Source organism: Nycticebus coucang, chromosome 22, assembly GCF_027406575.1.
Source record: "Nycticebus coucang isolate mNycCou1 chromosome 22, mNycCou1.pri, whole genome shotgun sequence".
Taxonomy (NCBI): Eukaryota; Metazoa; Chordata; class Mammalia; order Primates; family Lorisidae; genus Nycticebus; species Nycticebus coucang.
In genome coordinates this window covers 34335339-34350452 of record NC_069801.1, presented here as the reverse complement: position 1 = coordinate 34350452, position 15114 = coordinate 34335339, and the positions used below count along the sequence as shown (strand labels likewise).

At 51.4% G+C, this 15114-nt stretch overlaps 1 protein-coding gene across 3 annotated transcripts in view; it reads left to right on the top strand.

The window, feature by feature from the left end:
• Positions 1 to 478: 478 nt before the first annotated feature.
• RIMS3 (regulating synaptic membrane exocytosis 3) overlaps positions 479 to 15114 on the top strand; it is a 42647-nt gene continuing 28011 nt past the window's right edge. For all 3 annotated transcript variants that reach the window (XM_053576262.1, XM_053576261.1, XM_053576260.1), the window contains exon 1: positions 479 to 786. The gene's annotated coding sequence lies outside the window, so the exon portion shown is untranslated. The remainder of the gene's footprint in view (positions 787 to 15114) is intronic.

Here is a 15114-nt window from a genome sequence, read left to right as displayed (position 1 = left end):
CAGCCTACCAGAGTGTTAGGATTACAGGCTTGGGCCAGCGCGCCCGGCCCTCAATTTTTTCATCTGTAAAATGGACTTGATGTTTGTAAGTCGTTTTCCCTTCTCTCACCATCTGGTCTTCCTAGATCCAGTTCAGGATAGGGCAGGGGCGCCGCGGTGCCAATGAGATCCTGGAAGGTGGCCCAGAAGAAATGAAGAATGATAAAGAACAAATAGGGTGGTAGTGGAGAGAGGTGGCCGGCCAGGAGAATCGTCGGGACATCGAAAGCTCCGAGGCGTCCACAGATCCCATCCTTTGAGGCTCATCCCCTCGAATGCTCCTTATCTTAGGTCTCCCAGAATCAGGCAAACCCAAACTCTCCCGGGTGCCCTGGGCCCCGCCCACTACCGAGGGCCCGCCTCATCGACTCCGCCCAGTGCGTGTAGCCCCTCCCACCAGAGCCCCGCCTCCATTAGTCCCCGCCTCCCCCTTCGCCTCCCGCCAGCCGGAGCTCGGGCTTTGCACCGGGCGGCGACTGAGAACCGAGTCTGCTGCGGAGCCGGCAGCGCAGACGGGCGGAGCGGAGCTGCCCGGCCCCGTGGCGGGCGATGCCCCCGTGAGCCTGTCTCGCCGCCCCTCCCCGCCCCGCGCGCCTAACCCCTTGGAGTCCGCGCCAGCCTGGGGCCGGGCCGCGCCTACCGCCGGGTTCGCGGGGCGGGGTCCCGGGGCAGCACCTGCCCCGCCTTGCGGAGCCGTCTCGGCCTGCGTAGCCCCCTTTCCTGTCTGGACCCCGGCCCCACCTCCGGGTAAGTCAGTAGGCCTTGTTGGCCTGGCAGTGGACGTGAGGAGGGGGCTGCGGAAGTCTGGGGGACCACACGAGGGGGTTGGCCATGAAGCGCAACGTAGAGATGTAAGAGTGCAGGGTCTGGGGCGGTGGGGGCCCAGGGATGAGCACAGTGTGTGTGAGGGGTCTGGGGCGGGGGCTAAGATATGAGACGGACGTGGGATGTGTGGGAAAGCCTGGAAATTGGGGTAGGGGGCCCTAGAGTCTTGAGTTCTTGGCGGATGCTCAGAGCACCTGGGGCCCTGATCTTCAATGGCACTGCCTCGCATGGCATTTTTGCAAAGTGCTTAGAATCCCTCCTGGAAAGGGAGCTGGAAGGCAGCCTGCCTTCTCCCTCCTGCCTGTGCCCTGGTTGAGAAGCAGCCACTTTCTCCTCCCAATGTGACACCATTGTGGTGCCCAGAGGCCTCCCCCCCATGAAAGAAAAGGGATGGCACTCACTTCAGCCCAAAGGTGGGAAGAGGGGGTCTTCTGGGAAGACAGGAAAAGCAGTGGGTCAATAGTATGGCAGGGAGCCCAGGGTTCAGGGAGGGCTTGGCAAGACGCGTGGTGGGCATCTTTGCGTTTTAGGGGAGGATATATTCCCTAGCTGGCCTCCTGGCTGCCTAGCCCCTATATTGCCATCAAGTCTGGACAACCCAGTGCTGAGGAGTGGGTTTCTTCACAGTGTTCGCATCCCAAAACCAAAAAGAACCCATTGCTCCAATGATCTTGGATTGGGTGGGCAATGCTGTATCACCCTGGGGGCTGTTTGAATATGGCCCTTTAGGGCTTGGGAACCTGAGTAAATACTAACTCTAGACCTAAGCGTGTTGTCTGGGTACAGGGAAGAAGGCCACTGCCCCTTTGGTCCTGTCCTTTCTCCATGATGACCTCTTATGTCTAGGCTCCTTGGGTTTGGGGCCTGAAATGTTGGGAGGAGGGTCTTTCTGGGTTGAACCTGGTCACTAAGAGGTTAATGAGCCACCCTCATAGTTGCTGCCAGCCACCAATTAGTCTGTAATCAGGCAGCTGCCAGCTATCCCTGGGGGATGTGGGCAGCCTAATGGGGCATTCTCTAGCGGTGTGTGTGTTGGGGGTGGGTGGGCAGGGGCCTGCCGCAGAGGGGGGCAAGTGTAACCTGTGCTTAAACCAAGTACCATGCCCTTCAGAGTTTGTTTAGGGCCCACAGACCCCTTCCTTGCCCTCTCTGTCCTGCTGCCTAGCTTAGGGACTTCCAGCCATGGGGTTCTACACTTCTCTGGCTCTTTGCAGGGTACAAAACTTGGCTTCAAACCTAAGCTCTGCCACTTCCTGGCTGTATGATATTTAGGAAATCACTTTCCCTCTCTGAGCCCCTTTCAGCAAAACAAACCTACCTCCTCGATCTGCTGGAAGGAATAAATGAAATGGTGGATTTGAGTTGCTTAGCACAGTGTCTGGCACTCAGGAGAGCTCAGAAGATAACTGCTGAACTTACGAACCTCCCCTGTGCCAAGTACTTGCTGGGGCAGGAGTCAAGTGCTGAGGATCCAGCAGGGCCGTGCCCCTTTCCCTTGGGGCATGTGGTCTGTGTCACTCCTTGCTCACCGTCACTTCTGGTCTCTGGACTTTAATTGGATTTTACTCTGTGGAGCCCAGGCCTGAAACTGCTACACTGTGGGCTCCCCCTCTTCCTGCCCAGGTGCTGAACTCATGGGGTATGCTAGGGGTTTGGGTGATGTCTGCAGCTGTAACAGCAGCTGGCCCTTTAAGGAGGGAAGAAAACAATTATCTGGCATGGGCATTGCATCAGCTGGAGCCTGGAGGGTCCCTGGGGAGGTGGAGGGGTGTAGGCTGGTGGTTGATTTCATTAGTGCCATGTGAGAACTCTCACCTGAGTCTGCCCCACTCTCCAGCCGCAGCCTCTGCCTCCTCCCAACCTGGGAGCATCCACCTTGGAGGACTGTCTCTGTTCACTCCTCCATCCCACGTCATGGGCCCATGTTGAGGGAGGTGTAGGGAAGTGTCTCTCACACTGGCCTTTTGCTGACCATGGCAGTGTCTTTCCAACTAGCATAACTGCTGACTTGGGTGCAAGGTGTATCTCCGGTACTGTTATTTTGTTCCAAATGGGGGCATCTCCCTCATCATATTTGGCTGACCTGGGGGTGTTTCTCTCACACTGGCATTTTGTTGACCCAGGGAGGGGTGACTTCTACACTGGCCTCACACTGATGAAGGGCTGTCTCCTACTCTGATACATTGCTGAAAAAATAGGAGAGCTTTGTCTGCTGGAGTGTGTGAACCAGGGTCTGAGTTAGACACAACTGCCCTCTGGCTGGAGGCAAGCTAGCTGGGAATGGTGAGTCACAGGGGTTGTGTGGTCTGGGGCAGAGAAGAGACCAGGTACTTGGGCATCAGACAGACCAGGGTTGAAATCCTGTGTCGTCCTCTTCCAATCTATTACTGCTTTAGGCAGGTGGCCTTGACTCCCGAGCTTCAGTCTCCTCTGGAAAATAGGAATAGTTTACAACTGTATCACTCCACCACCCAGGAAGGTGGTTAGGGGAGTGATTAGGTGTTGTAACTGGGTGTATAGCACCTAGGCCAAGGCTGGCAGGTGGAGGGCGTGTACTGTATGATGGTTTCCTTCTCTTTGCAAGTTTGAGCTCTTCACACCTTCGGCTCATGAAGCCTGCACAAGAAAAAGAGGGTCAGAGAGTAAAGCAGAGAAGGGGGGAAAGAGTGCTTGGCCTTCTGCCTCTATTGCAGAATGATGCCTTCAGCCCACTGGGTGCCTCTGGTATACTAAGCTCTGAGAGCCAGGTGGGTCCTGCTATTGTAGAGCCAACATTCTAGTTGGGACGTGACCCAGAGCAAGTAATTACACATGATGTATTTGTAGACAGATGTTGAAAGGAGGGATTGAAAGAGACTCTGGGATCTATTACTGGAGGTGCTCTCCTGTGCTCTGGGGTCTGGGCAGGGCTCTTGGAGAAGATGACATTTTAGCTGAGGCATGAAGCATGCCAGGAAGTTTAGAAGGCAAAGATGAAGGGATGAGGGAGTGGAATGGCGTGTCTACCTGGTAATGATTGGGGGAGGGCAGGGTGGGCAGAGCCCGGGGACAGCCAGGCCAGATCTTGGACCCTAGCCAGGTACTAAAATCTTGGCAATTTATCTTGAGGCCCATGGCAGCCCCTAGAGGGTTTAAGCAGAGGAAAGTCGAATTTCCAGAGTGTGGGCTGGAGTCTGTGGCAGAGCCTTCTTGAGAGTGGCCCTTTGCCCTCTCCTACACCTTTCTTTCTGTGACCACTGGGAGCCGGTTGTTTACGAGGCTTGCCCCAGGAGGAAGGGGCCAGTCCCAGTCCCTCCAGCTCCCTCTCTCTGGGCTGAGCTGCATCACACAGCCTTGTTGACGAAGCTCAGCCCTTGGGGCCAGGTTCTCCTAATCTCCCTGGGGATCCAGAGGACAAGAGGCAGGGCTTTGGCACCGTGCTGGCCTGTGTTCACATCCCAGCTCTGCAGTTCATGTATCCTTAACTATAGCATGGAGTTGATGTTATCTCTCTGTGGGAAGGAGGAAGTGAGATTCTAGATGGAAGTCATAAAGCCCTCTCTCAATGTCAGCTGGCATTTTTGCTCTGTTGCATAGAGGCTGACACCTACTCTAGGCCAGGCCCAGGGTTGGCGGCTTTGGGCTGGTCACACAGGGCCCTGCAGCTAGGACCCCCACTTGGTTTAATGTTCTGCTGTCACCATCTTACAATTCTTAGTCATTTTGAGCAAGGGGTCCTGCATTTTCATTTAGCACTGGGCCCTGCATGTATTATATAGCCCCCCAAATCAGGCAGGGGTAGGAAGAGGCAGGGAGAGACACGGACCTGAAAATTGTTCCCAAGTGGAGGATGCTTAGGTGGAGGGCATGACTAACTATCCCAAGGTGGGTGGGATGTTAATAATAGTTACATTTATTTAGTGCTTACTGTGTGCTTGTTCTCTGCTAATCACTTTATAGGCTCACCTTCAGACAGTCCTAGAATGTAGGTACTGTTATCATCTCTGTCTTATAGATGAGGAAACTGAGGTCAAGTTATTTGGCCAAAGTCACATAGCTTTCAAGTGGCACAGGTGGGATTCAAAGCCAGTTGTCCAACAGCAGAGCACAGGCCTGCACCACAGAAGTGTCTGTCTAGGAGCAGGCGTCCTCAAACTTTTTAAACAGGGGGTCAGTTCACTGTCCCTCAGACTGTTGGAGGGCCGGACTATAGTTAAAAAAACAAACAAACTATGAACAAATTCCTATGCACACTGCACATATCTTATTTGGAAGTAAAAAAACAAAATGGGAACAAATACAATCACACCACCTCATGTGGCCCGCGGGTTGCAGTTTGAGGACCCCTGGACTCTAGGAGACTCAGCCATCTGAGCTGGAGTTTGCCCAGGGGAAGAAGGAAAACCGTGTGTTCGTGTGGTGCTTGGCCAGGAGAAGGGGAGCCAATGCCAGATGCCTCCCAGAGCTCAGAGAAAGTAACCTTTGTTCTTTTGTGTGTGTGTGTGTTTGAAGCAGAATCCCACTCTTTTGCCTCATACCATGGCATCATTATAGCTCATAACAACCTCAAAGTCTTGGGCTTGAGGAACTCTCTTGTCTCAGCTGCCTGAGTAGCTTGAACTATAGGTTCCTGCCACCAGGCCCAGCAAATTTTTCTATTTTTAGTAGAAACGGGGGTCTCACTTTGCTCAGGCTGGTCTCGAACCCCTGAGCTCAAGCAATCCACCAGTCTCGGCCTCCCAGAGTGCTAGGATTACAGGCATGAGCCACCATGCCCAGCCAGAAAGTAACCTTTGGATTTCATGGTTCTGATTTTCCAAGTGCAGAGCCCCTGGTCACACTGCCCCCAGGTCCTGCTGTTACCATGTCTCCTCAAAGCTGCCCTGTGCGTCTTCTCACTGCATTCCCCCTTCTTTCCCCTTCCCTCCTCCCCAAGGTAATCTCTTTTACTGTCTCACTTTATCTCTTCTGAGCTCAAGACTTAACTGTAGGTCTGACTGCTTCCTGGACCACACTTAGATGTGTCACAGACAATCAGCCTCAGGTCCAAACCCGTGTCCCCTACTCCCAATGTGTACCTGCTCTGCCTCCAGGGTCCCCAGCTCATCTCTGGTACCATCATCCACCCACTTGCTCAACCTGGAAAGCCGGAAGTTCTCCTGGACGCCTCCCTCTTCCTCACCCCCCCATCCCACTGCCAATCCTCCGTGGTTCCTGTTAGCTCTCCTGAATCCATGTATTGAGTCCCTGGGCTCTCTTGCTGCCCACTGCCCCCCTCCAAGCCCTCATCGACTCACCTGGGCTGCTGTGACACTGTCCTGTCTGATTTCCTGACATTTGTTTTTGCCCCACTTCATTTCGTTTTTCACACTGTAGCCAGAATAATCTTCTTTAGATAAATGTTTGATTTGTCATTTCCCTGCTTAAGATCCTTCCAAGACTTCTTGGAATGAAAGCCCCATGTGATCTGGTCCTTGCCTACCTTTCGTATTGTCTTCCACCATTCTCTCTCTTCCTCAGCTGCAGGACTTTCACATGTGTCATTCCCAATCCTGGAATGCACACCCCCTCTCTGGGCCCTGCTAACTCCTACTTATCCTCCAGATAGATACCAGCTTGAACGTCATTTCCGCAGGGAAGCCTAAGAATCAGAAAACAAACTCCTCCCCCATCCACAGGACTTTGTACTTCTTCATGACATGCAGCACCCTTGAACTGCCTTTTTATCATCTCTCTGTCTCACCAGACCATGAGTTCTGTTTTGCCTCTTGCTGGCACATAGTAGGTACACAGGGGGTTGCTTAGTGAGGAAAAGCCGTAGATGGTTTGTTGCTGCAGCACCCTAACTGGTGTCTCTGCCTCCAGGCCCAGAACAATCTTTCTAAAACACAGACCTGACCCTGTCATCCCCTGCTACTTAAAATACTTCAATAGCTCCCCATTGCTGACAGGAAAAGGCCTTTATGATCTGTGCCCAACTTCCTGTCCGGCCTCGTCTCGGCTGCTTCCCTACCACTCTTTGAACTGCTGGCAGTTCCTCTAACACGGCAGGCTGTTTTGTGAACCTGTGCATCTTGCTGTTCCCTCTGCTTGTACTGCCTCCTTTGTCTCCATGGGGAACGTCCTTAATTCTTCAAAGTCAGCTCAGCTGCTATCTTGGCTCTGACGCCTGTAGACCTCCTGCCCCTCCCTGGACAGAGGGAGCCCACCCTCCCTTGGCCACATCTGTACGGAGTCTACCTCTCTTACTCGCTGTCTCCCGCTAAACTGGGCTCCTCCAACACAGGCTCAGTGATTATTTTTTTCAGGATTGTTCATCTTTGTACCTCCGGCTCCCAGCTTCTCTCGTCTTAATTAGGTCTTTGCTTATATACAGAAACCCACTCAAACCAGCTTCAGTAATAAAGAAGGGTTTATTATGAGGACAAAGGGATTCCTGGGAACTGAGGGGAAAGGAAAGCATTAGCTTTGGGAAGGCTAATTTGAAGCACCCATTCTCTGTACTTGACTGGCCATTTTTACCTTTCCGTCTCCACTGACTGGATTTCTTGGCTTTTTCGGGCACCAGGCTACCTATAGTTCCTGTGTTGTGTTCCTCAGTTCAGCAACATTCAGAGATAGAACTCCGGGCATGGCAGATCCAATCTCAAACTCCTGAGAGAGAATCTGATTGGCTCTGAGTAGGTTAGGTGCTTGCCCTGGTCCAATCAACTGCAGCCTACTCGAAAGGATCATGAAGTCAGAGATGTGAACCTGGCAATCAGCGCCCACCTCAGAGAAGAGGGGTGTGTGTGTCTTTGTTAGCTCGGCAAGTACTTTAAAAGATATCTGGTGGAGTTTTCAAGTGCCTAGGTGGGTGCAGTCAGTTGGGCCTGAGCCCCAGGGCAGCACCTAGGGAATGGAGACTTGGCATTGTGACTTAAAGTGGAGTCTTTTCACAGGACATCAGTGTCCAGAGCAGGCTCTGAAGAACCTGTCAAAAATGTCATTCAGAGGCCTGAGAAGAGAGAGAGGGAAATGAGACCCTGAATTTTCTCACCTTTCTTTGGAGTAGGGAGAGAGAATAGGAAGACAAAAGCAGTCAGAACAGTTGTTCCTACCAAGATCTTATTTGTCCTCTAAAATGTAACTCATTCCCTTTCCTCAGTGAAGAACCATACCATACCTTCCCCCCAGTCAGTCATTCTTTACCTATATTGATTCTGTTTTTCATACTTCCCTGGTAATAAAAATATTTTTTAGCATTTACTGTGTACCATATACTGTGCTCATATGTTATTTCATTTAATCCTCACACCCATTTTCAAGACAAGGAAACTGGGGTTCAGAGAGGTGGCAGTTACAAGCTAGGGACACGTAGCATTGTGACTCCAAAGTTAAAGTTCTTAACTTTTCTCTCTCTCTCTCTCTTTTGAGGTCAAATCTCAGTCACCCTGGGTAGAGTTACGTGGCATCATAGCTCATAGTAACGTCAAATTATTGGGCTCAAGCAATCCTCCTGCCTCAGCATCCTGAGTGGCTGGGACTACAGGCACCTGCTACAACTCCTGGCCAGTTTTCTTTTTTTCTATTTTTAGTAGAGACAGGGTCTCACCTTTGCTCAAGGTGGTCTCAAACTCCTGAGCTCAAGCAGTCCACCCACCTCAGCCTCCCAGAATGCTACAATTACAGGCCTGAGCTACCATACTGTCCTCTTAACCTCTCTTAACCTCAGCTACTGACTTGCCTATTTGCCCCTTGGGATGGTGAAGATCTTATGGGCAGATAATAGGTTACCATCCTCTCTCTTTTCCTACTGCCCAGCACAGAGTCAGCCTAGAGCAAGGGCTCCCAACTGTGGGACAGATGGACAGGTAGAGTAGAAAAGTCATCTGGATGAGAATCAAGTCTCCTACTTGTGGATGTATGCTGTGTGGCCATGTGACCATAGACAAGTCTCTTAACCTTTCTGAGCCCCACTTTTCTCATTCAAAACTGGAGCTGATAATTCCTGCTGTCATCTTAGATGACTGGGATGACAATTTATAAATAGGAAAGATTGGCAATTTCTAAAGGATTATGGCAATATTACCAGATTGGATGGTGACAATAGGGTGCTGGCTGGAAACTGCCCAAGCTCCTTCCTGCAAGAGGTGGCCAAGCCGAGATCTTCCCAGCTGGTGGAGTGGGTGATGACTTTCAGTGACTCATAGACCTGCCACTGCCTAGACCGTCAGCACAGATAGTAAGAAAGTTGGTTCCCTTTCAACTCTATCAAGTTGAAGATTGTCCCAGGGAGAAAGTGTCAGGGAAGTTGCCAATGTGTCTTTGATAGTTTTCCAACAATTGCGGTCCTCTTTTTCCAATGGGGAGATCTCAAAATAGGTATGGAGCATTGTCTAATAACCGCATGTAACTGAAATTTAATAACATAGCTTTTTATTTGCTGTATTTGTTGTCATTTCCTATTTATTAAAGGACATATTGACTTTCCATTTATAGTGGCAACACAAAATTTCTATTTAAAATACATTTAACTTAAAAGTGTCAATTTAAAGAAAACAAGGAGTAGCAGTACCGGAGTGTACAGATTTGGCAGAAATTGTTTCAGTGACATGCAGTGTTATTTGGATAATGCAAAATTGGAAAGTCTTATAAGGATGTCAAGGATATGCATGGTTTGCCTATATACTTTTGAAGGTCCCTACCACCTATGTGACAAATTTGGGGTCTTTCTCTGCTATGCCATCCTGCTCCCCTCTGCTCACCCTGAGCCTTGGCTTGGGTTCCTTTTTGAAGAATCCTGCCATATTATCCTGCAGGTAGGAGAATTTGTGCCACTGTCCTCACAACCTTCTTGAGAGGGGCTCACATCAAGAGAGGGTGTCTGGATGGAGTAGGATGCCCCCCATCTCTGAGGCCAGGACTTGAGACCTCCTCATGGGGGCAGGAACTGCAGACGCCATAGTTCTGGTTCCCATGTACAAAATGGTTCTCAAGCCTTCCTACAGGCCTGGGGTCCCAGGGAGCCAAGAGGCTTTGGGAGCTGCAGCTAAGGGTAAGGCGGTCCCTGGAGCTTCATGCCTCAGAGCTTGGGGCCTGGGGATAGTGAGGCAGGAGGCTTTGGAGTCTCAAAGGTCTCCGTTCCCCTGCTCCCCACTTTACCCACTGCTTTGTGCTGACTGCCTGTCCCTGGGGACTCACATCAGATCCTGAGAGGCCTCTGAGGACACAGTGGATTTATCCACAGGGCCCAAGATCAGGGCCAAAGCAGAGAAGGCAGATGGAAGGGCAGTAAGTCCTGTCTGCCCCCTCCCTGGTCCCATGCTCACCCGCAGGGTAAGAGGCCTGATGGAGTGTGGGGTGTGTGCTTGTATATCCATGATGAGTGTTTGAGGGTGTCTGTGAAGGCATACCATGTATGAGAGAGAACGTAAGTTTGTATGTATCCCTCGTGAATGAAGCTCTGTGTTCCCAGATACGTCTGAGGGTCTATGAGAGCGTCTTGTCTGTGTGATGTGTGTGTTTGTCCCTGAGTCTGTCTTCATGCCTGAGGCTCTCTGTGAGGCGGTTTTTGTGTAGTGTGTGAATTTGTGTGTGGCAGGGCGTCTCGTGTCTGTGTGTGATGTGCGTGTGAAGCTGTGGTAGTGGCATCTCCAGGCCACGAGTGTGTGTTTCTGTGCACTTGTGTGCTGCGTGTCTGAGTGCCTGTCTAGGTGGCTTGCGTGCTGGGTGTGATGTGTGCCCTTGTTTTGTGTACGTCATCCTCTTTGTACAGCTGTGTGTCTGGCTCTGTGGCGTGTCTGAATGGCCGAGTGGAGGTGTGTGGCTGCACGCAAGTCTTTGCGAGGATTGGGTCAGGAATGGAGGGGGTGCTGGGAATGCAGCGCGGGTTTGAGGGTGGGTGTCTGTCTGCGCTGGAGCCGAGGCTGTGCTGGGTTCCTGAGGAGGGTCCCCAGGGCGGGCGGTGGGCGCGGGCGGCGCCTTTTGGCTTGGCGCGGGTTGGTAACCCGAGCCCCTTCCCCGCATGAAATATTGATCCAGCCTCGCGGCGGGCCCAGGCGCGGGAGGGGCAGTCAGGGAGCCAGCGCCGGCCGCTGTCCGAGGTGCTGCCGCGCCTCCACCAGTAGGGGCGTGATGCTCAGGAGAGGGTGGGCCTGGGGAGGGGAGTGAGTGCCCTGACCACCAACACCCTTAGCTGGGCCTCTGCTTCTCAGGATGAGCTTGCCTGTCCCTACTGCCACCTATCAGTTCCCCTACCCCATCTAGGAGGTAGGAGCAGAGGGACCAAGTGGGTATTTTATGGGGATCCAGTATCCCCAGACCTAGGGTGACCATACAGCTGGGTTTGCCCAATGCAGTCCTAATTTTCATATGTGGTCCTAGTGTGACTGTGGACTCTCAGAAGGGTCCCTATTGGATGATAAATTATGCGCTCACTTGCAATAAGGCTTTCTTTCTTTTTTTTTTTTTTCGGAGACAGAGTCTCACTATGTCACCCTGGGTAGAGTTCCATGGCATCACAGCTCACAGCAACCTCAAACTCTTGGGCTTAAGTGATTTTCTTGCCTCAGGCTCCCAAGTAGCTGGAAATGCAGGTGCCCATCACAATGCCCGGCTGTTTTTTGGTTGCAGTTGTCATTGTTCTTTAGCTGGCCGGGGCCAGGCCGAACCCGTCAGCCTCAGTGCATATGGCTGGCACCGTAACCACTGTGCTACCGGCTCCAAGCCTGCAGTAAGGCTTTGATCCTAAGCCTCTTCCCCGACTGTCTCTGCTCTGCTGTGCGGGCGTGCTCTAGCCATGTAGGTGTGCCAGTGTGTGTGTGTTTGCATGTGTGGGGATTGCCCTTCCTGTGCTAGGGCTGAGCTGGAATAAGTCTTTGGAAGCCCTGGGGCCCTTGGGCTCCTGTTGCAGCTCCGGGGATCCAGCCTCCTCTTCCATCCCAAATTCTGCTTTTCATTCAAGCTGTGCTCTTTTTCAGAACTGGGCTTCCTCTCTCCCCTAGGGCAGGTGTTCACCTCAGCTCCCGTCTGCATCCTGAGCTGGGCAGGCCTCTCCTTGGTCTCCATGGGAGGGTATTATAGAGCTTCCAGGTTGGCCTTCTGTATGCTCACGGCATCTTCTCTGAGTTCCCCTCCAACTTTTAACTACCACCTCTCCCTCCTTCAGTGGATTCCATTTTCCTCCTCCTCCTAACTACTGAGGGCATTACCTCTCAGCTGTTCTTCTGTGCTCTCTTCTGGGCATTCTTCCTTTCTACACCCTACTTTTCCCTCTGGCACGCACACCAAATCCTGCCCACTCATACTGCTTCCCTCTTCTTACCTGCCCAATACCTCCATGTGGGAGCTCTGGTGTTATCTCTGACTCATCATAACTAAAATGGAGATTCATCTTCTTAAGCCAGAGTTTTCCTCTCAGACCTCAAGCTTTGCCGATGGCACCTCTCAGCCTCCACACTTTCTGTAAATCACCTTGGAGTCCATTTTTTTCCTCTCCCCTACTTTGTCCCTTCACTAACTCTAGGCCATCCCCTAACCCTCCTGTGACTCCTGGACACCCCTTTCCTCTTCACACCTGCACCAGATGAAGCTGTGCAGCCCTTCTTACCTGCTTGGATTCAGCAGCCTCCTGGGCTGCTCTTCCTGCTGTCAGACTTTCTTCCGATTCTGGAGTCAGTGTCAGATTGATCTCTGTAAAATATTACATCTAAATCATGTCAGCTTTCACTTGTACAGGATGAAAGCCAAGCTTCTGATCAGCCTGCGTCTCCAGCCCTCTCGTCCAGTTATCCTTACCCCCTGCTCCAGCTGCACTGCTCTGTTCACCAGCCTCTGAACATGATACTTTCTCCCCAGATCTTCCCAGTAGTTTCCACCTGTTTCCTGTCAGGCCACCTCTGCCTCTCCAAACCTCACCTATCTTTTGAGGTGCTCTGTACTGCACTTCCATGTGACACCTTTTCTGGTCTCCCCCATCATAAAGTGTTCACTCCTTCTGCAGAACAAACCAGAGGTTTTTTTGTTTATTTGTTTGTTTTTGCAGTTTTTGTCCGGGGCTGGGTTTGAACCCACTACCTCTGGCATATGGGGCCAGCGCCCTACTCCTTTGAGCCATAGGTGCTGCCCACAAACCAGAGTATTTTACATTTATCTCTCAGTGCTTTGGATGATCCACAGACTACCAGCATGGGCATCACCTGGGACTTGTTAGAAATGCAGAATCTCAGGGTCTACCTGTGACCCACAGAGTCAGAGTCTGCATTTCTTTCTTTTTTTTTTTATATGGGGCCAGCACCCTTACTCACTGAGCCACAGGAGCTGCCCTATTTATTATTTATTTATTTATTTATTTATTTATTTATTTTGGACGGGGCTGGGTTTGAACCCACCACCTCCGGCATATGGGACCGGCGCCCTACTCCTTGAGCCACAGGCGCCGCCCATCAGAGTCTGCATTTCTTTTTCTTCTTTCTTTTCTTTTCTTTCAAGAAAGAGTCTCACTTATAGCCCTCGGTAGACTGCTGTGGCATCATAGCTCACAGCAACTTCAAACTCTTGGGTTTGAGCAATCCTCTTGCCTCAGCCTCCTGAGTAGCTGGGACTGCAGGCACTCACCACAACACCCGGCTATTTTTAGAGATGAGGTCTTGCTCTTTCTCAGGCTGGTCTCAAACTCCTGAGCTCAAGCAATCCACTGGCCTCGGCCTCCCAGAGTGCTAGGATTATAGGTGTAAGCCACCGCGCCCAGCTCAGAGTCTGCACCATTTAAGTTTGAGAAGCCCTGAACAGTGCAGTCGTTGAGGGCAGAACCTTGCTTCTATTTGGCTGTGGCCTTTGGCTAGGTCTGGTGGTGTTCCCAAGCGCCAACTTTGGCAGCCCCTGCCAGGTGACAGACAGATGCCATATCTGGCCAGATCCCACAAGCTATGGGACAGGGTGAATGGTGGAGGTGGCTGAGAAGGATGTGTACCCTGACTGGACCCTTCTCACCCACAATTTATGCCCCACAAGCCCCCAGAAGCTCTGTAAATCTGACCTGGAAAGCACTCTAGTGGCACAAGTAGGAATCAATTAATCAATTAAAAAAAGCAGTTATCGACATAGAGCAGAACTTTTTCTCCACAAAACACACATTGGTGGAAATACCTGTTATTTTAATGTATATTTAAAAAATGAAAATATGTAGTTTTGGTTTTTTCTTTGTTATAACATTAATACAATTTCTAAAGTACTAATTTTAGGAAACACAATATGTCACATGAAGAAAATTAAAATGGCTCACAAGTCTAGTATCCAGCTATAAGTAGTGCTATTTTAATGTATTAGATTGCCATTCATTCATTCTATAAATATTTACAGAGCCCTACTCTATGCCAGACCTGTGCCAGGTGCTAAGGATTCAGGGTGAAGAAGATAACAAGGTTCCTATTTTTAAGCAGCTCTCAGCCAGGGGGCGGGTGTGGGAGACAGTCACTGAACAAACTAAGAGCAGCAGTGCATTCATTTGCTAGGGCTGCTGTCACAAAGTACCACAAACTGAGGGGCTTAAAACAACAGAAATTTACACTCTCACAATTCCAGAGGCTACAAGTCTGAAGTCAGGTGTTGGCAGGGCTGGTTCCTCCTGAGCTCTATGGGGGAGAATCTGTTCCATGCCTCTCCCCTAGCTTCTGGTGACAGGTGGCCATCCTTGGCATCCCTTAGCTTGTTTATGCATCACTCCAGTCTCTTTTTCCATTGTCACATGGGCTTGTGGGCCTTGGTAAGGGGCTTCTTCTTTGTCCTGAAGGACATGGGGGCCTAGGGCAGAGTATCAAGTGGGTGTGATTTATTCTGCTTTCTTGTGAGCTGTCTCCTTCTAAGACAGAGCTCTCTAAAGGCTGTGTTGTTCCTTTACGTCCTGTGTCCTCTTTCAGGAACACAGGAACCTGTCCTCAGGAACCCTGTGGCTGAGTGAAGGCACTTGGCAACCCTGTCCAGGGAAGGAGACATGGTCGTTCCCCTAGCAGCCCCTAGTTGGGGGGCAGGGGATGAGCCCTGCCTCAGGATCCTTGTTCTGAACAGGAGACAGGGCTCACCCAGCCCGGGTCTGCCCTGAGTCCTCAGAGTGCTCCCCATCCCCTGCACTGCCATGAGGACTGTGACTTAAATGTATCCCGGCCCATGCGGCTCCCTATGCTGAGGGAAGCCAGGGGCTCTTACAGGGGCCATGCCTCAGTACCCTGCTCTCCTCACAGGTTGTGTGGGGTCTGTATTGACTTTCTAACCAGGGCCCAGACCTTCTGGTGC